This window comes from Macaca nemestrina, chromosome 7 (assembly GCF_043159975.1).
Source record: "Macaca nemestrina isolate mMacNem1 chromosome 7, mMacNem.hap1, whole genome shotgun sequence".
Taxonomy (NCBI): Eukaryota; Metazoa; Chordata; class Mammalia; order Primates; family Cercopithecidae; genus Macaca; species Macaca nemestrina.
Window position 1 is genome coordinate 95,276,194 of NC_092131.1, and position 22,384 is coordinate 95,298,577.

Consider the following 22,384-nt stretch of genomic DNA (forward strand, 5'->3'; position numbering starts at 1 on the left):
ATGGAAGGGGTCTTCCCTATTTTTAAAACGTAAGTGATGGTAACTATTGGCAGAATTTGTCATTCATCTCAATCGAGTTTCTAACTCGTACTCTTAAACTCCCTCTTTTAATATTTATTTTTAAATGTTTTTATTATGCATAAAATCCATTTTTTAGTAAGTTGAAAAGAATTGGAATGGGAGGAAATCAGAGCTGTCACGGGAACTGGAGAAAATGGGTGTGGGGAGGGGAATCTGTAGAGCACAGGTGCCAGGTATCCTGTGAATCTCAGCCACAGCTCCCCCCATCACCTTTCCTGTACTGTTTCTGGCTAATGGAGCAACCCATTCACTTTTTTCTTAACCAAATGAGAAAAAGGATGCATGGAAATTCCACAATCAGTGTCAATGAGGTCAGACGTCAATAAGTTTAATGAGAAACTTTTACATCAGAGGCTTTATTTAATTTGTTTTGTTATTTCGTCTTACTGTGGCTTCAGAATTTCACCCAAGCAATGTATGAAAGGTTTAACAATACCATGTTAAATCAGTAGATCTACACGATCTTTTCAGTGGAATAGAAGAAATATGATCAGGACTTGGTGGCCCTAAATTAACTTGTTTAAAAACAGGATTCTTGATTTGGTTATGAATTTTCTTACCTCCAGTGATGTGCTGAGAAGGGTTTAACAACTGGCACTTTGGAATAAAACCTTGATTTATGCTATTGGCTTGTTTCCTTTTGGTGATATTCCCACCATAGTCAATTTTGACCTACCAGTGTGATGATACCAAATGAAGAGTTAAAAGAGAGGTGCACACTGGACTCTTGAGAGCCTGTTGAATCCGGCAACTACACAGCACGACTCTGTTTACATCTCAGAAAAGATTTGAGACAGGCCAACAAAAGAGATTGTCCTGAGAACTGTCATATACAAGAAGCTCTATGGCTTGCATAGGCAATGATGAGGCACAGAATTCAAACAGGGAAGCTGGATCAATCAACATTGTTTGACTGCACAGCATTAGATAGTCCAGCCAATATTCACTGCTGCACTATTGTTTTTAAACTAAATTAGTGAAGTATACAGACATTCCTGTAGACATCCACCTGGATATATCAGATACCCAAAAACTGCTTTTCTTTTCTTTTTCTTTTTCTTTTTTTTTTTTTTTTTTTTTTTTTTGAGATAATCTCTCTCTGTTGCCCAGGCTGGAGGCTGGAGTGCAGTGGCATGATCTTGGCTCACTGCCACCTCCGACTCCCAGTTCAGGCGATTCTCCTACCCCAGCCTCCCAAGTACCTGGGATTACAGGTGCCTGCCACCATGCCTGGCTAATTGTTTGTATTTTTAGCAAAGACAAGGTTTCACCATGTTGGCCAGGCTGGTTTTGAACTCCTGACCTCAAGTGATCTGCCCGCCTCATCCTCCCGAAGTGCTAGGATTACAGACCGTGAGCCACCGTGCCTGGCAAAAACTGTGCTTTCTTATGGTGTATTTTTCTTTCCCTTTCTTCTAAAACATTTTTAGGTTGTTATCTCATTTTATTTCATTTTACATCAGAAGATTTTCACATAGAAGTCCGTGTTCTCAGGTTTTGTATGCTTTGGAGTAATTCACTCTGTATTCATTCCCTCTGAGGTCCTATATGATGCCTGTTTCCAAGGGAGGAAGTGATGAAGAAACAAGATATCCTCAAGCTACTCTTAGGATCAGTGTCCACATAGATCTGGCACACAGAAATGCAAGAAAACAATTTGTACAAAAAGGTGGGGTGGGGGCGCTGGCACTGAAAGTGTAACAAGTACTCCTGAGAGAGGACAGACGGAGAGGACCCGTGGGCAGGGATGGCTGCCCTGAGCAGCTGATGTTCGAGCTAAGATCTGAAGGGCAAGCTGGGGCCACAGACTTACTGAGTTGGGGGTGAGATGGGTCACCATCTGGGGCGCAGGAGACAGCCCATGCCTAGCCGAAGGAATACAGTGCGTTCAAGCTGCTGAAGGAGTGCCAAGCTGGAGCCCAGGAGCTCCGGGGAGCCTCCTGCAGGATGAGATGGGATGGGGTGGGCGGCCGGGCAAGACCTAGGGGATGAGATTTTGTGCTTGGGTCCTTGGATGGGAAATGGGGAGGCAGAAGAATGAATGGTGAGATGAAGTTTTATCACCAAGGAAGAGGGAAGTATTCATGAGGTGTTTACATCAGGGATTTTTATTAAATTTAGCGAGGGGTATTGATCTGGGACTCAGTGATCTGGAACCGAGAAAAGGAGACTTCCCCCATATCTGAGCAGCATGCAGAGTGACCAAACAGCCACATAATCATGACTAAAAGACTGACATATCTCAAGAGTTTGACAAGTCTGGGAAGCCCTGGAGGGGAACCCCCAGAGGGCGAGGAGTCCTGCTTTTGAAGGGCAGGGGTGTTTGCCATACAGTGAAGTGTCTCTTGCAAGTGGCTTTTAGGCAGCAGGCTGTCATGCACAGTTGTGTAGTTTGCATACTTGGCAAAGGTACTCAACACAGGGGGCAGTGGGAGCCTCCATACAGCTCTCTCTCAGCTCTTCAAATCTGCACCTTGGCAAGCGACACAGAGATGGGTTCTTTTTGACATACTCACTGAGGCTTTAAGCCAACGAGACCCTAGAGACCCTATTCAGGAATAACTTGGGGAGAGGGGCATTTGTTGAGGGTGGCGGGGCGGGAAGAGGTTTTGAGGTTCTTTGCCAGCTAGGAAGGGGGTTTGATCCTGAAAAAAACTAAAGTTAATATATTTTATTTATGCCTAATGTTGATTGGGCAGGAATTGCTTAATTATACACTGCATATGTGTATATATCCACCCACACATGCATATGAGTATTGTGAGTGTACATATACATACATGCATATGTAATGGCGATGTAAATGCTTCTTAAATATATTCATGTCCTTCCTTTTCTCACTTTTCAGGTGCATGATTTCCCACTTACCTCCCACAACCACTACCACCCACATTGTCCAAAGTATTCAGCTGTCACGGGGAGGATCACAGTTATTCTAATGGGACTGCAAAAAGAGGGAAGGACATAGCTTTTATCATCTGTTAGAGAATTTTGTTGAGACTGTAGTAAGTTAGCCTTTGGAAAATACTTTTCTAAATTTCCATCCATTTGGGTTAACTTATTAGAAGTCAGACCTGGAAGATGAGATCATCTATTTCTTCAAGAGGAGGACCTCTGCTTCTGTCAAAACAGCAGAGTCAACAGGGCATGGTGTCTCATGCCTGCAATCCCAGCACTGTGGGAGGCTGAGGTGGGAGGATCACTTGAACTCAGGAGTTTGAGACCAGCATGGGCAACATAGTGAGACCTTGTCTCTACCCCAATTTTTAAAAATTATCTGGGTTTAGTGGTGTGTATCTGTAGTCCCAGTTACCTGGGAGGCAAGGTGGGAGGCGAGGCGGAAGATTGCCTGGGCTGGGGAAATTGAGGCTGCAGTGAGCCATGATCACACATTTGCACTCCAGCCCAGGCGAGCACGAGACCTTGTTCCCCAAACAACAACAACAACAACAACAAAAAGAAAAAAAAAAAGAAAGAAAGAAAAGAAAAGCTGAGCCAGTAGACTTAGGGTTCCACAAGAATGGGATAGCATCTCTACAAGTCATAAAGATAGAGAGGAAACTCTACTTCAACTCAGGTAGAATGCGGGAGAGAGAAAGTAGACACAGAGATGTGGCGGGATTAGGCTTGATGCTGAGTGACTGGAAGTCTAAGCAGTGGTTGAAACAAGATTGAATGTGTTTCTCTCCTTTCTGGTTGCCTGGGGAAGGCAGTTCAAGGCTGGGATGGCACTCTTCAGTGTAAGAGACTCAAGCTTCATCTTTTTATTTTTTACTCTGCCATGATCCTTATTCCAAGATTGCCTCATGGTGCAAGATAGCTGCTGCAGCTCTGTCTACCTCATCTGTGTCTCCCTCAGTAAAGGAAAAAAAAAGTAAAGAAGGCCACACTTCCACATGTGATCACTTTGCTAATATCCCTTAGCAGAGGTTAGTCATTTGACCACCCAGAGGCAAAGGAAGGTGGAGAATATAATTGCTATTCAGAGAAGCCATGTGGAGAGCTAAAATTCTGGGGTCCTTATAGCTAGAGGAAAAAATTAGGGAACAAGTGAGGACAAATGAGAGAACTGATACTGGGAGAAAAGAGTAGGGTGAACAGATGTGTGTTAGAAATGACCAGATAGATTTAGGGGAGTCAAGGATGTGAGGCCTTGCCTACTCCCATGGTACAGTCTGGGAAACCACTATGACAGGCCCCGTTGGTGCTGCAGCCACACGATGGCATCTGGGCCTGATGGATGTGCTTGAGGCTGCACTACTTCTGCGCTCAGCACAGGATCTCAGCGGTTCCCACAGTCCTTCATGATGAGGTGTGTTGGGTTGAGGCTGTATACTAGCAGAGGGCCAGCATGAGAGTCAAGATGCAGTGGCAGCTGGGACCTCCAAGACTAGAAGCCTGACATGTCAGCAGGTGAGACAGGACCTCCTGCCTCTGCGGGTACCAGCCAGACCAGCCAATCCTCATTAGATACCAAACGTGTCCAGAGTCCCCTGTGACTCTGATCCCCTGTCTTCTTGCTGCCCAAAGACACAGCAAGCTTCTTCATACACAGGCACCATCTTGGGGAGGAGCAGAGAGTAACTTTTTTTTCTCTTCCCATACATGGGGGAGCTAAATGGGGGATGGAAGCTTCTTGAGAAGATTTAGATAAAGAAGCCAATTTTTAAGTTAGGCTTCTGAGTATAATGGGAGTGCATTGTCTATCCTATAAATGTACATAGAATTAAACTTGTAATGCTATATCATTTACTTTTGAGTTCACCCTCGTAAGAGTGCAAAATGAACAAAAATTAAAATTGAGATTGCAGATTCTGATTTAGGGTAGACATGTGGAATTTAGTGGTACATCAGGCTAAAGACGTTACTCCAAGATAATACCATTTACACAGAAGATCTCCTTAGCTAGAGATGTGTTTTAAAAAACAAACTAGTAAAGAAAAGAGAATTGACTCCCCCAATCGGGTGTTTTCCAGGTATTCAGGCATGCAACATTCACACAGATGCTCTCAGATCCTCTTATAAAGCACTGGATTAAAAAAGTATGAGATAAGACATCAGATATTTCAGTGACAAAAGCATCCCTCTTGATCAACCAAAATATTCAAATGCATTTCAGATATGCTGATTTTTAAAGTGACCTGAAGAACTTGTTTTCCCTTAACTCTAAGTTAAACCCAGACACAGTGACTCCAGACAGAGAGCAATTGTATGGGGATATTGTATTGCTATTGCCTGCAATTTAGATAAAACGAAGGTGCACATGGCATGCACCGACGTACACACACACGCACACCTGCCCTCCCCCCCACCACACACACACTGTGAGGTACTATATGAATGCCTGCATACTCCACAAATCTAGTCCAGCAACTTGCTTAAGCTTTTCACTGGAACAAAGTGATAGTCTTCTCTCCTAAAACACAGTATCTAAAAAAAAAAAAAAAAAGAAAATAGCTAATTTAGCAAAAAGTAGTGGCCAACTTTTCCAGGGACCCATGGAATTCAGGCCATCTAGCTGACACCTCTGCAGTACTTTAAATATTTAAAGCAATTGCCTCTGAAATGTGGATTACCAGGTAGGGAAATGTACAAGGGAAGATTGCTTTCTCCAGTTTTATTTGCTCCTTTTGATGTAAAACGTTGTGGAAAAAAAAAGAGCTGTGACCCTTAATTAGATCAGGATTTATCTACGTTGCTTTTCTTTTTGTGCCTGACCCCACTAGTCGGGCTAGTTGATCTACATTGCCTAGTGTTGACACAAATGGACAGCGTGAACCTTATACTGTTGTAAACACCTCCAAAATGTGGCCTTCCTTACATGGTCAGTGATGAGGCCTTGACAGCAGGGCACCCTTCATCTGATAAGCTAGGGTCAGGAGTCACTCAAGGAGTGTCTTTTTCTTTAAATTTCTAAAAACCAAAAACTTTTAATGTTTTTAATAAGTAAATTACCTAAACACGTACAATCCTTTTGCACATATTAACTCATCAGAGGCCAAAGTGAGTCAGGGAGGGCTCCCTCAACAGTCAGGGGCTGTTCACCTGGTGTGTTGTAACTGCAAGACTACATTTTGTTGAGAATCTGAGATGTATTTTGGAGAGCTTATGTTACATGATGGTCACATGGTCCTGAGGAGCCAGAGGTCATGACTTTAAGTAAATGGCTGGATGTTTTTTCCAATGTTGGCAATGTCTGTACTCAAAGGCAGAAACTCATTAGTAGGACTTTGACGAAGGAAGAATATTTTTCTTAAAGCAAGATACATATTAGTGACAGAATTAGCCTTTTAGTTTATTCTCCCATGTATATATATATATCTACACACACATACACATACATATACAACGCCTGTTTTATAATGTCTTGGAGATTTAGGTGATCAGGTTTTCTTCATGCTAGTATTTGGAATTCAGTGAGATCAGGTGGCTAGGCAAAAGAACAGTAAATTATAACAAGAGGTTCCTTTATAGTCACCATGAAGAAGATGACTTATTCACTGAGTCATAAAGTCATAAACCAAAATGTCTTGGTAAAGAAAAATTTTAATTGATACTGATACATGTTTATTCTGTTCCAGGTCTATCTTATTCACTGAGGATGGGATAGGGGATAGTGTGTGTAACAAATATGTCAGTCCTTTGGATAAGGTGCTGTGGGAACACAGAGGGACTCGTGTCCCTGGGATGTAGGAGGTTTTCCTGTGTTGGCCTCCTGCCATCTCTCCTTGTGCTTCAATCATTGTGTGAGAGTAGGTGGAGGAAGCACCAGCTTGGACATTTCTAGGGGTTTTAATAATATTTACAACCTTAAAATTTTGTGCTCAAAATAGGTCACTGAGAGCCTGTAATCCTGCAAGATTTCAGAGCTGTTCATTGCACTTTCTGTAGCAATTCTTTCATCAATCTGATCACGCTCTTAATTCCAAATTTGGTGTTGCAGGTAGTCAAAATACTAGTGAGGACTCCATTAATGCAACTCAAAAGTCAGGTTTCTTGTTCCAATCACAGTTCAAATCCTACAATTTAGAATCCACGGGCACTTCTAGATTGGGTCTTGCAGAGATTTTTTACAACAGAAAGAATGGAAAGGCAAAAGAAAACATTGAGTAATAACCAACCCAAGCAACTCCAGTTTCTTTCTGCAGAAGGCACGTAGTTCTACATGAATCGAATATTTGGCAATTTTTTTCTATCCACACCGTTTGACTCCATTCTGGGCCAAAATGATTTGTGACTAAACACAGGCAAAAACAAAGTTTATTTTTAATCTGTCTAGCACTGAGGGTATTGGCTCATCATCCAGAGGAGATGTGAATTCTTATCCTTTATCTAATCTTTAACACTCTGTCTCACTTGGGGAGTGGTGATGGCTCAATTTCTAGCACTGATTTTCTATTGAAACTGTGGTTTCCTTCATTGTTTATCAAATTCTCTCCCATCCTACCCTCCACTCCAACCAACTCAGAGTTTTTCTTCAAAGCCGCTCTACTTAACATACATATGAGCTTGACAATAAAATCCCTTGGATATACATTGTGGAAGACGGGTGCATTTTCTATATTTTACATCATATTCTTGTTTCTGGATCACCAAAATATGATGTGTTATAATTCAGAAATTCATTTCACAAATAATTTAACTAACTATAGGTCCAGATTCATGCAACTTGGGTATAGGCCAGACAAGTGGTTCATGATTGTAATCCCAGCACTTTGGGAGTCTGAGGCCAGCCGATTGCTTGAGCCCAGGAGTTGGAGATCAGTCTGCGTAACATGGTGAAAACTCATCTCTACAAAAAATTATAAAAATTAGCAGGGCTGTTGGCATATGCCTGTAGTCTCAGCTACTTGGGAGGCTAAAGTGGGAGGATCACCTGAGCCCAGGAGGTCAAGACTGCAGTGAGTCAAGATCACAGCACCGTACTTGAGTCTGGGCAACAAAGTGAGACCCTGTCTCAAAGAAATAAAAAAGAAACTTGGGTACAATTGTAAGATGGAGCAACAAATCTTGGGTTTTACCTTGGGTCTCCTATACCATGTGACCTTTCAAATTTGGCCTTGTACAAATCATACTGTAAAGGTATGTTTCAGAACTTTTTCCCTAGCCTGACTCATCAAATATATTTTCCCCACAGGAATATCTAGTACCATCGAAGTGGATAATTAACATTCAAGGTGCTAAGACCATGTCTACATGATGAAAAGTGTTTTGGCAAAGAATAAATGAGTGCATTACTAATGAAAGATTTTTTTTTTCCTTTACAGAAAGTCACTGAATTTTGCTATCCAGGCAGCCCACTGTCTGATGCATTGATAAATGGAGGAAAAGACAATCACATTAAGAACATCAGAACATCATTTGCAATTCTTAAAGTCGGTATTCAGAATCAATAAGCAGGGAACTTTCTCTTAAAATTAGAGGTAATAACCCACCCAATTGAGTGACAGCAATGTGGTCAATTGAAGATAGAAAAACAAGACATATTTTCCACATTACAAGCCTTTAGTCCAAGGAAGTGTTTTTCAAATGATGTTGGCTGAGACCCTGAGTAATAAATACATTTTACACTGTAACACAAATGCAAATGAGTGTTGAAACAAGTTTCCAAGTAATGCTAACTCTACTATCTGCAATACACATGTATTTTCTATTGTATCCTATTTCACTTTAAAAATAAATGCTAGTTGCAAACCATAAAACTGATATCCTTAATAAGCGGACTGTGGTCCACAGTTTGCAAGAACAGTTATTTAGCAGTTATAGTCGTCTATACTTTTGAGAAATGTAGCAGATGGACTAAGAAACTTCCACAAAAATATGTATTCATAAGCTGAGTGAACCAAAGACCACTTTAAGGATAGAGTGTGACATATGATAGGGGCTCAATATAAATTTGAAGAAATAATTAAAAGAAGATAATAGAAAAGACCAGGCGTGGTGGCTCATGCTTGTAATCCCAGCACTTTGGGAGGCTGAGGAAGGTGGCTCATCTGAGGTCAGGAGTTCAACAGCAGCCTGGCCAACATGCTGAAGCCCGATCTCCACTCAAAATACGAAAAGTAGCCGGGCGTGGTGGTGCATGCCTATAATCCCAGCTACTCGGGAAGCTGAGGCAGGGGAATCGCTTGATCATGGAAAGGTGGAGGTTGCAGTGAGCAGAGATTGTACCACTGCATTCCAACCTGAATGACAGAGCGAGAGGCCATTTCAAACAACAACAACAACATAGTAGAAAAGAAGAAAAGAAGAAGATACTGTGGAGAAGCCATAACAGCAGGTGAGCAGATAAGGCAGTTGAAATGAGCCTCAAGCAACTTAGAGGTGGCCAAGTTTTGGCAAAGATTTTAGGCTGTTTATAAAGCAAAATAACAACTGGAATGACTTTAAGTGCTAAATATTTTTGGAAAAAAAATATAGTGAGGCCAGCGCAGTGGCTCATACCTGTAATCCCAGCACTTTGGGAGGCCAAGGCAGGTGGATTATCTGAAGTCAGGAGTTCGAGACCAGTCTGGCCGACATGGTGAAACCCCCGTCTCTACTAAAAATACAAAAATTAGCAGGGTGTGGTGGCCTATGCCTATAATCCCAGCTACTCAGGAGGCTGAGGTACAAGAATTGCTTGAGCCCAGGAGACAGAGGTTGCAGTGAGCCGAGATCACGCCACTGCGCTCCAGCCTGGCTGACAGAGCAAGACTCTGTCTCAAAAAAAGAAGAGAACCAGGTGAGGAAAGTTTAAAGCCTTTTGTGACAAATGGATATGGTTTTGAATCCCAGATTTTCCACTTACCAGCTTCGCCAATGTGGACACTTTTTCCTCCACATCTTGTGTGATCTTTAATATTGGGGTGATGATATCTAGCTAACCAGGTTATGATGAAAATTTATAATAATAACGCATAGAAGGAACGTTATAGGGCCTAATAGGTAGCAAACGCTCAAGAAATAAATCAAGAAATATTATTTTTTGTGTTACATTTTGGTTTTTTTTTGTTTTACCCAACCTCTGGCTTTAGTTTTCTTTTATGCTAAATGAATTTGCCCTTCAAAATGTTGCATCAGGCACTAACATATCTTCTCTGCCCAAATTGTTAACTAGCAGACAATCAGGATGACTCCAGCTTTGTACCTGACTGAGGAACTTAGTGAACCCTGAAGAAATGATGATTAAAGAGACAACGAAGAGGCCAGGTACGGTGGCTCATGCCTGTAATCCCAGCACTTTGGTAGGCCGAGGTGGGCGGATCATGAGGTCAGGAGATCGAGACCATCCTGGCTAACATGGTGAAACTCTATCTCTACTAAAAATACAAAAAATTAGCTGGGTGTGGTAGCACGTGCCTGTAATCCCAGCTACTTGAGAGGCTGAGGCAGGAGAATCAGTTGAACCAGGGAGCTGGAGGTTGCAGTGAGCCAAAGTCGTGCCATTGCACTCTAGCCTGGGTGAGAGAATGAGACTCTGTCTCAAAAAAAAAAAAAAAAAAAAAAAAAGAATGTAGACAGGAGACATTGGGCTGTGCTCTTCTAGATATGACAGGGAGCAAATAAGCCAACTCCAGGTCACCATAAAATCCTAGGTGATCATTAAAATCACTTAAAATTAAATAAGCCAACTCCAGGTCAGCAAAAAATCCTGGGCAATCATTAAAATCACTTAAAATTAATATCCTAGGTGATCATTAAAATAACTTTAAAAAGACATGTTTTGGGAGCCATGTGTTCAGGGAAACAGAGGAGAATACAATTGGGAGTCTATGAGGTGCCAGGTTTGAAGCTGTATGGATGTGACTGATGTCAGGTTTTCATAAGGCCAGTGGGAAATTTTGAGGCAGTAAACTCTGGGCAACTCAGGCTTTTGGTGCTTGAGTAATGACTGGGCATCAAGATCTCCAAACTGTGTGGCACACACGTGTGGTCCCAGCTACTCAGGAGGCTGAGGTGGAAGGATAGCTGGAGCCTGGGAGATTGAGGCTGTAGTGAGCTATGATGGTACCACTGCACTCTAGCCTGGGCGACTAATCGAGACCTGGCTCAAAAAGAAAAAAAAAAAAAAATCTCCAAACTGGACCCTCTCTCCCTAGGGGTTTGTCTCTTTCTCTTTTCCTTCTCTTCCTTCCTGATTATCTCCTTTTCCTTATTCACAAAGTAGGAAAATATATATCCTCAACTATGAATAAGTATACTTAAACTCAGCTATATTTTCTTTTTTTTCCAGCTATATTGATGTATAATTGACAAATAAAAATTAGATATTGTGAAGGTGTACAACACAGTGCTTGATAGATGTAAACATCGTGAAATAATTACCACAACCAAGCAAGCTAGTTAACATATCCATCACCTCATGTAGTTACTTTTTTTATTTTTTTATTTTTTTGGTGTGGTGAGAACACTGAAGATCAATTCTCTTAGCAAATTTCAAGTATTCAATGAAGTATACTTGAATAACATTGTATACAAATTCAAGTATAAATTCAAGTATACAGTGCTATTAGCTATAGTCATTCTGTTATGTATTAGTTCTTCAGAACCTATTCATCATATAAGTTAACGTTTGTAACCTTTGCCCAAGACCGCTCCACTTCTTCCTCCCACCGGCTGCTGGTAACAACCATTCTACTCTCTGTTTCTGTGAGTTTGACTTTTTAGGTTTTGCATAGAAGTGACATCATGCGGTATTTATCTTTCTGTGTCTGGCTTATTTCATTTAGCAAAATGTCTTGCAGGTTCATTCATGTTGTCGTAAATGGCAGGATTTCCTTATTTTTAAAGGCTGAAGAATATTCCATTGTTTGTGAATATATATGATATCAACCGTATTTTCATATATGTGTCTAACTGGATGGCCTCTTAATAAACTTTAAAGGATTAAAGATTGTCATTAGAGAATTCTAAATAAGATGGTTTAGGTTCATATTATACAACACATGTAATATGCATGCATTATGTTCACTCTTATTAAATTTTAAGTCCTACTCAATAGTGTTGAGGGCATTAATGCACCCAAGAATTTTGTTTTTTTATTTAACTTAGTGAGAAAATATAACTTAATATATAGAAATTCACCTAGATTGGTATAGAAGTATTTAACACCATATTGTTATTAATAGATTTCTACATATTTGCAATGACTAATAACTAAAAATGTAAAAAGTAAGGAAGTTACATTATAGGTTTCCAAAAAATATGCCTTTCCACATGTTGGATTTCGAGAAAAAAATATAAGCACAAAAGTATCTATTATAATGCTTGGAATAGTCAACCAAAATTTCACACAATATAAACAAGACAAATCGGTACAATTAATAATAGAGGACTGGATGTTTCTACTGTAAATTTTTGATACACATTAAGTGTTTCTCAATTTTTGGTACACATTACATTTCCTCAGGGTGTTTGTTAGTAATATGGATTTTGGGAACCACCCTGAGAGAGATTCTGACCCAGAAGATTTGAGGTGGGGCCCAGGTATTATTTGCAAGCATTGTAGTCCATTCTTGTTTTTTTTTTTTTTTTTGAGACGGCGTTTCCCTCTGTCACCCAGGCTGGAGGTGCAGAGGCGCAATCTCCACTCACTGCAACCTCCACCTCCCGGGTTTAAGTGAGTCTCCTGCCTCAGTCTCCCGAGTAGCTGGGACTACAGGTGGCACCAGCTAATATTTTTGCATTTTTAAGTAGAGATGGGGTTTCCCCATGTTGGCTCAGCTGGTCTTGAACTCCTGATCTCAAGTGATTCACTCATCTCGGTCTCCCACAATGCTGGGATTATAGGTGTGAACTTCTACCTACACTTTGAGAAACTGGTCTAGGATAACTCAGATGAATTTTGGTTCTTTTTGCTTTCCCATATTTTAGATGTAACCAAAGTGGTGCACTCAATATTTACTCTAAGTACAAGGAAGAACAAAGAGGTAGAAATTTGAGGCAGCTTTTCAACCTGCTTTTCTCATTTTGTTTTCCATCTTTGTTGTATGCCTTAAACAAATACACCAATTGTCTTAATTGAACCTTCCGGAGCACATTCGCATTCCACGTGTGCCCATGAATCTATGGCCACATGCACACATACATGGTTTGGAGTTCCATTTCTTAGAAAAAATGAAGATTGACCCCGATTATTTAAGTGCTGGGAGTATTACCGTAATAAATGGTATCACTACATGATAAGAGCAAGTGTGTGATTGCAGTCAACATATTTTCTACATCATTAATGAGAGACTAGCAGCTTGGATACACAGCAGTGTCTAGAGTCAGTGGCTAAGCTGTAGTAGGACTCTATGAAGTGGTGAAGTGGGCAAGTACTTCTGACCAACCGCAGGGAGACGTTTGCAATGTAGAGTGCAAGCTGCCCTGCCGTGGTTTAGCACTGCAAACACTCTCTCTTATACATGCAATTTGCATATTCCTTTATATACGAAAAGGTCACCTGAATATAGGTGGTAAAAAGATCTTCTTTCTACCTTCCTTCTTCTTTTGTTCTTTCCATTGGACCTTTGATTCTGAGAAGTCTGCCCCATAGAAAGGAGGAGGCTTAACTCTAGGAATGCTCCCTGTTCTCCGTCTCTTTCATCTTTCTTCTCACTTCCAGCCCCGGAGGCATCACGGAAGCATCAGTGATGCTTTTTTATTTTCTCCTCCACTCCAGTCTGCTTCGCAGAACCCCATGTCCTCGGATAAAATGCCAACAAAAGTCTGAAGGTGGTTTGCAATGGAAATAGATTATTGAAGACACAAACACCTGTAGTACATTTTACAGTTTATATACTTCTGTGATGCTGTTGTTCTTAAAATTGATAAGAAAAATCAGGAAATTTACATAATTCCTGTGAGTTTCTAGGACAAATGAGTTTATGACTATAAAATATCTTGTAATCTAATCTACAGAACTGTAGGTAAATATAATTGGGCATTATTATTGTTGTTGTCGTCTTTCTTGTTTTGTGAACAGTGATAATCCTAAGAAAATCAAAAGTTAGCTGTGTGCCAAGTTCAAGTTGAGAGAGCAAGAGAAAGACAGCTGGGCGGCTGCAGTTCACTTTATGGTGGGCCCCAGGAAGCTGAGGCATCTGGTCACCCAGCTGCTGAGCGGCTGAGTTAGGAATCAGACTCCTAGCTTTTGTTCCATAATCAAGACACGCCCCTTGAGGCTCAGCCATAAGAGCTTCGCTTTGACCCTCAGAGCCCTGCTCTTTGCTTGGATGGTTCACCTCTATGGACATTCTCCCACTCTCGTTCTTATTGTTCCTTCCCTAGCCCCTGCCCTGCCCTGATTGGTGAAGTTGCTGCCAGGGACCAGGAGGCCACTCTCCGAAGTGTTTATTATAAACAGGGGGAGAAAAGTGGGGAAGGAAAAGTGCCAGAGGAGTATCTCATATCTAGCTGCCCAAGGGAATCCACTGAACACCCATTACATATGCTGGCTAAGCTTCCATTGGTCTTTCCCCATTACAACAATGATAGTCTCCAAGTATATATGGGTCACATGTTGTGGAACACAGTGACAGTGGATAATGGTTTTTATGGGAAAATGCATTCTGAGATGGAAATCACCAGTTTAGTAACAAACATTTAGGAATTAATGCTGTCCGCAAATTCAGGACTACCTTTCACTTATGCAACAGTTACAATTCCATAGCCAGAAATGCTGACATCCCGTTAAAGAAGGGCAAGAAGCAATGGGTAAAGCACCCTAAAAACTACAATAATCTTTAATGTCGAGAGAGGAGCAGCAAACATTATAAGAACAACATACAGCAAACTTTGCCAAATAATGGGGAGTTACGCATGAAGCTTGCTTCGTGAGAAACAACAGATTCACTTAAAGACAACTCTTAGGGATATTTTCTTTGGCTTTGTGAAAAATTCTGGACTTTTCTACAACCATGTCCCAAGAAATGTACCTCATTAAAAATATGAAACTAGCTGGAGACAGTGGCTCGTGCCTGTAATCCCAGCACTTTGGGATGCTGAGGTGAGAGGATCCCATGAGCCCAGCAGTTTAAGACCAGCCTGGGCAACATACAGAAACCCAATCTCTACCAAACAAAAACAAAAACAAAAACAAAAACAAAAACAAACGCAAAAAAACATGAGGCGTGTTGGCGCATGGCAAGTGCCTATGGTTCCAGCTACTCAGGAGGAAAAAATATATATTTTTTGAACTATGTATTCAAATGATTTGTATTGCTTTATTATTATTATATAGTGATACATAATCAGTGAAGAAATAATTAAAACAATAAAATGATTAAAAAGAAAATAAAGGCCAGGTGCAGTGGCTCATGTATGCAATCCAAGCACATTGGAAGGCCGAGATGGGAAGATCAGTTGAGCATCAGAGTTTGAGACCAGCCTGGGCAACAAAGTGAGACCCTGTCTCAAAAAGAAAAAAAAAAAAAAAGTAGAAGAAAGAAAAAGAAAAAAGAAGAAAAAGAAAAAGAAAAATTAGCCAGGCACGGTATGGTGGCACACACTTGTAGACTCATAGTTCTCCCAACTACTGGGGAGGCTGAGGTGGGAGAATGGCTTGAGCCCAGCAGTTTGAGGATGCAGTGAGCTATGGTTGTGTACTGAACTCCAGCCTGGGTGCCAGAGTGAAACTCACTCTCCAAGGAGGGGAAAAAAAAAGACAAGAGAAGTAAACGAAATATGACCTAAATAAATTTAATGACCTCTTCTAACCTTTTGGAGATCATGTATAAACACACCACACATATGTTTTAATGAAATATTGAGTCATATTGAAATATGGTAGTATAGTCTGCTTTTTAACTTAAATATAGTACAGATCTCTTTCCATGTCATCTATGGTATGACAATTAAGGTGGATGTATTTAGTATTTCATTTTATGGCTGACTATATTTTATTTCACTAATCCACATTTGGCAGTCAGATTATTGTAATATTTTCACAACTTTATATTCTCATAATTCAATTGTTGTACTAAGGCATATTTATTTCTTTTGTATGTGAAATTTATCAGATACTTATATTGTTTTAAGCAAGCTTTATGAGATTACTTTTCTAGGTCTACTGGTTGTCTGTAGTTTCTAAGACCAAGTTGACTGTATTTCTAGACAAATCAGATAATGTGATTTCAGAACACCTGATTATTTCAGTCAATTGAAAGAAGCAACTGGTCAACCTAGTGCATAGTATTATCTTTTGTTTTTTCCTCATAAGTAAGAAGACACATAAAATTCTTAGGATAGTTTACAATCTCATACTGGTTTACATGAGACAGAAAGTGCTAACTGACAGAAGACCCAAGTTGACAGCCAGCTTTCATTTCTCAGATGCCATATGAAAAGAATCCCTTATATTAATTTTCTCAGTTAAGTCCTACAGTTCTCTATTAATTTCTCAATGAAATCCAGAGGACTAAATTAACTGACCCTTCAACTATCCCCGCAACGAATCATTAGCTACAATATTAATAGAGACAGAAGGAAATATGATATTACCTATAGTACATGAGAAATAAAAATTCGGTGAATGGCATTGAAAACAAAATTGTATTTCAGGACCTATTCTATTTTATAGAATCCTTCTTCAGCAAGAGCAAACTAATGGAACTGCATATTAGAACTACTGGTCAGTATTAATTTAGCTAAATTAGCATTCAAATATGCTAAAATATTCACTCTTCAGCCTTCTGGGCCATCATTTTCAAGATAGATTGATATGATAAAGAAATGGTGAATGGGGATTAGGAAAGGTAAAGTGAAAAAGTTATTATAATCCAAGATTGTGAATAAATGTTTATAGATGATCAGGACAGTTTTACATAGGCCTCATCTGATTAGATGTGAATCTATACATAGCACAGATCTGTTTATATTCACATGAAGGAAGAAAAAAAAGCTGGCATAGCACCAGATGTTTAATTTGTAGCCATCATTATTTTCACAATAACACCTGTTGAATCAGAGATACTGGCACCTGTTGATTTTGCCTGTGCATCTATTTAGTGCTTTGTTCTTAAATGTGAACACAGTAGGGTAAGAGCCATGTTAATGAATCATGATATATATAAATAATGAAAAGTTATCCCTCTAGAGGTTTCCAATAAAAAAATAAATAAAGCAACTTGAGGACCTCTGTGTTCTTAAATGTGAACACAATAGGGTAAGAGGCATATTAATGGATCATGATATATATAAAATAACATATAAAATAATGAAAAGTTGTCCCATGATATATATAAAATAATGAAAAGTTGCTCTAACAAATAAATAAAACAACATGAGGACCTCAGAACAGCATTAGGATGAATGTTTTAAGAAGTTCTGATCAAACCAAGTAGCAGTGCCTGAGCACATTCTGACTTCTGGACCCTGGGATCTGTATCCAGCATGATGGATACTGAGCAGTACTTCTGGGTGTGATTTCTTGGCCATGTAGGCTATTGCAAAGAGAAAGAATTTCATTTAAAAAGGTCTGTGTGGTGTTTTTGTATTTAAAGTGCAAACATTTTAGATAACTTATCTTGATTTTTGGCTTTGATAGGGGTTTGTGGGGGTTGTTCATTATTGAAATTTGTACTTAAGAATTTAGGACATTCTATTTATTATGTGTTTCCACAGCTAACAAGTTTATTATTCGAGATGATTACTCACAATACTTACAAAACAATAAAAATCAGAATACCATCAAACACAGGTTACTTTTGAATAAAGAACTTGGAAGTAACGAAGTTTCTATGTTAAAAATCATTTCCTGTACTTTCTGTTTCCTCATTAAAAGTATTAATATGAAACTTCAGATGAAAATGCTTTGGACCATCTCTGACTTAAGGAGAGATGCAAAGAAAGAAATTTTAGTTTTCAAATAGTTACTTCTTTCCCCTCTCAGTCAGGCATTATCAGAATGTTTGGTACCACATTAATTTTAGGAGACAGAAAATATAATGGCCATATAGTCGTTTGACAATCAAAAGTATTTTATCTGAGGTGGTGTGTAAAATACTTCTAAGTAATTATGAAAGCTTTCCTAGTTATAGGACAAGAAATGAAACCTGTTTCATCTGTCTTGAGATAATCGGCTTCACACTAAGAGGTTTTCTCCTTGCCTCCTCTTCCCTGTTTACTTCCGATGCATCCCAGCAGCTTCAGCAAGCTTTGCAGCAGTGTTGTGGCAGAACCCCCTGGGACACTTACGAAAACCCGGGTGGCTGGGTCCAGTCCCAGAATCTGAATTGGCAGGTTTGGGGTGGCCTGAGAATCTGCATTTCTAATTAGGGCTCAGGTGATACTGATGCTGCCAGTCCTGAGACCACACTTTGAGAACCGCTGTTGTAAGGTCAGTTATATATATTTTTATCAAATGTTTTATTTCATTCGAAGCTATATGTAGCAACCTCATAGTTTTAAGATTAAGTTGATAGAGCAGAAAGAAGAAATGATGGTTGCTCACTTTGGTACCCATTTTACTAGTGAAGTTGCAAATCCCCAATCTATGTCACTCCTGATAAGTGATTTTATACAAATTGGGCCATTCCCTTGAGAGCGTCACTTGAAAAAATGACATGTGTGACAATAAACCTTCATAAAGCATCAGAAGGAGGGGGTCTTGTTTAAGAAATTACAGGACAGATACATAGTAAGTACCTAATGATTTGCTGAATGAATATATAAAAGAATCAATTATATCCTTTCAAGTTTATATATTATAGTTACTTGCCATTTTCAACACCAAGTTCATTTTGAGAAGAAAATTGAGAAGAAAATGATTTTATGCACATAATTCTCTCCCTTACCTATCATGTTATATCTTATTTTTATCTAGATCTCCATGTGTCTTTTTGTCCTTAAGAAGCTTTGGAAGCAAGGAAGAGCAGAAATCACCTCCCCATTGGATAGATGAAGAAAGGAGCCTCAGAGAAGAGATTCAGAGGTTCTCCTAAGGCCACTAAGTAATAAATGATGACATGAGAGTAAACCAAAGCCTTCCTGTGCCAGGGTTGGTGTGGTCCTCTCTGATGGGGGCTTTAACATGTGGGGCCAAGGACAACAAAGGAACAGCGGTCTCCTTGCCAGTAACCAGAAGGACTCAACTGTCAGGGCTGCAAGAACTTCTCAAGGGCCCAGCTCTCTGCTGGAGTGGCAATCAAGAAATTGAAACACCTGTGAAGCCCCACCTCGCCGAAGAACCAGCACACCTGTCGACCACTGTCTTTCCACATGCAGATCCAAGAAGAAAATCAAAGCAAGGAGTGGGGAGAGGCTGTTCTAGGACTGTGCTGCTCCCCTGGGCGCGCAGCCCCTATATCTTCCTTCCCCCATGTGTTACCACCTTCCCTGCCCATGAACTGAAGGCTATCTCCTCCCTCTCCCTCTCTGCATCTTAAAGCTGAGCCCACTAACATAAAGCCTGGACAATTTGATCTGCAGTGAAATCTTGAAGACAGAGTCTGGCCTGCCTCATTAAAATCCACATGTTATTGAGCCTTACCCATTGGTGCTGGCCCTGGCACACAGAAGGCAACTTAATGCATACTTGTAGAATGAATGAATATTGTCCGGAAGACACACCAAGTCAAGGGTTGTTTGATATCTAATGTTCAAAAACTATTTTGTGCACCTACCATTCAGTGGGTACTATCCTATTTATTTAGGATATGCTGGTGAAGCAAATGGATTCATTCCCCGCCCTTGATATATTTTAGCAGGGGATACAGACAAGTAGTTGTCATGCATGTGATGGTATGAAATTCAACTGATGAAAAGTTCTTACCACCTCCAGGCTCTGTCTTGCACAGAAGCACAGCCTATGCTAGAGCCTTCATGTCCAGCAGACTTTGCAGTCTGGACTTTTCAATGTCTAGTGTGAGCTAAGATTTGGCTGCCTTTCCCCACTTCCTGCCCCATGTAGCCCTCTCCCTGGCCTCTTTTGGCCCTGTGCATGGAGTATTCCTGCCTCTTGGCATAATTCCAGTCCTATGTAGTGACACCTCCATCGGTGAGTGGCTGTAGCAACTGTCTAGGCCTGTCTGGAAATTAAAGCTTAACTCTAAACTTTGAAAGTCAGGGAAGCAGCAGCAGCCCTTCCCTTTCAGGTACCTACCAGCTATCCTGCTGAAGATACCTGGATTTGCATCTTCCCTGCAATCTTCTGGATGAGATAGAAGCTATGACTGATACTGAGCCATCTAAGGCATCAGTCCCCAACCTTTTTGACACCAGGGACTGGTTTCATGGAAGACAATTTTTCCACGGACTTGGGGTGAGGGGGATTGTCTCAGGATGATTCAAGCACATTACATTTATTGTGCACTTTATTCTATTATTGTTACCCTGTAATATAGAATGAAATACTTATAAACTCACCATAATGTAGTATCAGTGAATCAGTGGGAGCCCTGAGCTTGTTCTCTTGTGACCAGATGGTCCCATCTGGGGGTGATGGGAGACAGTGACAGATCATCAGGCATTAGATTCTCATGAGGTGCATGCAAACTAGATCTCTCACATGCACAGTTCTCAATAGAGTTCATGCTCCTATGAGAATCTAATGCTGCTGCTGATGTGACGGGAGGTGGAACTCAGGCAATAATGTGAGCAATGGGGAGCGGCTGTAAATACAGATGAAGCTTCACTCACTCACTTACCACTCACCTTCTGCTGTGCAGCCCAGTTTGTAACAGGCCACAGCCATGGACTAACTAAAATTGTCCCTAAGTGGAGGTGAGGGTTTCAAAGGCCAATGCAATGTGTTGAATGCGGAAGCACTGCAGGGTCTGGATGCTCAAATAATTGTTCTTTTTCTCAATTTTGGAAAGAAAGTTGTCAATCTAAAAAGAGCGGTGTTGAAGAACCTGCTAATTAGATTAGCCATGCTTGGCTAAATGGGAATGTTATAGTACTTGTTTTTTTTTTTCTTGAGTAAAATCATACTTTGGAAGTGGCTGAGTTGCAGAAACATCTGGGGGCGCTTTATGGCGTTAATAAGAAGCTTGGCCCTTGATGCAAGGTTAATTTATTTGGGATGAAACCGTAGCTAGTTCAACTTCCTATCATGCTCTCCAGAAAACCCCACGGCCTGGAATACTCCAGGCAAAGCTCATTTACATTTTGTATCTCCCTATAGTCAATTCTGAAATTCCAGTGGTCATGTTCAGACATAACTTACTAGAAGAGTCATTTCATTCAGAAACGTCTTAATTTTAAATGACATCTTGAGTCTCCACATCTGTGCTATGGAGACTTCTTTATTTTGACGTGCTTATTCTGGTTGAGTACATTTAGTGTTTAAAAATGCAATTCGAAAGTTTAAAACTATGGTTTTTTTTTTGTTTTTTTTTTTTCCATTGAGTCCCTCTGTCTGGACAAGGAGGACTCCTTTTAATACCCTTTCTGGTGCTGCAGACATTCAATTTCTACTTATAGTGTTTGTGGATGGCAATGGAAAACGTATTTCCTGCTGAGCCTGAACTGGAAATAAAATTTTTGAGAACTTTGGGAAAAACTGGCAAAGATTCCACCAAGGTGTACATCCAAGGGGGCTGAAAGAGTTGCAAATATCCCCCTGGGATGGGAGTGAGTTGCATGGTAGGAGGAGCTCCAGTTGGGGAGCTGATGGACCTGTGTTTAGAGTCCCACTCCACCACTAATTCATTGTGTGATTAGCCCCTCCATAAAAAAGGGGAGATTATATGGGGTTCCTGCTTGTTGAGTGAAGATTAGAGTCTGTGAAGGGCTTAGCACAGAGCCTGGCCCATCACAAAGACTGGATAAATGGAAGTACTTATTGTTACCATTCTCTGTGGGCAAACTCCAGGACAGATTTGACCTGATTCACCTGGGGTTATTCTAATTTCTGTGCTGAGGAATGAGGTGCCCTGTAGAACTCGTGATTGAAGTAAGTGCTTACACTATACTGACTGGCTCACAGTGCTAGGTCACTGGGTGAAATGCACTTGGAAAATCAAGTGCTCCCTAGAATTCTAAATAGTGGGGGGAGGTTTGGGAAGGAACTAACTAGAAAGTGAGATCTCACAAGTAACAAAATACCCCAGAGAAGTAAAGGCTAGATCTAAAATCAAAGATACATTCTTTCATTCAGTAAATATTTAATTACTTAACATGTGCTGGACCCTGTGGGGGATATGTAGATAGTAGATTCAAAAGCTACCATCTTTACTAACACTATTCTTTCCTTATCTGCAACTGAGCTCAGTTAATTTAGAATCCCCCATTTCTTTTCAGTAGCTAGAATGTGGGTATGATGGTCAATTTTTGAAACTCATTTAATATTGTCCTAGAGCTAACTCAGCTACATCTGCTGTATTCAGGCATGTCTAAT

At 40.4% G+C, this 22,384-nt stretch overlaps 1 long non-coding RNA gene across 1 annotated transcript in view; it reads left to right on the plus strand.

Annotated features, from left to right (window-relative positions):
- Positions 1-1,182: 1,182 nt before the first annotated feature.
- Positions 1,183-22,384, plus strand: part of LOC105479375 (uncharacterized) — a 46,130-nt gene continuing 24,928 nt past the window's right edge. The window contains exons 1-5 of the long non-coding RNA XR_011626104.1: positions 1,183-1,871; positions 2,930-3,061; positions 3,295-3,296; positions 7,093-7,232; positions 10,184-10,317. This is a non-coding gene — a long non-coding RNA (uncharacterized lncRNA). The remainder of the gene's footprint in view (positions 1,872-2,929; positions 3,062-3,294; positions 3,297-7,092; positions 7,233-10,183; positions 10,318-22,384) is intronic.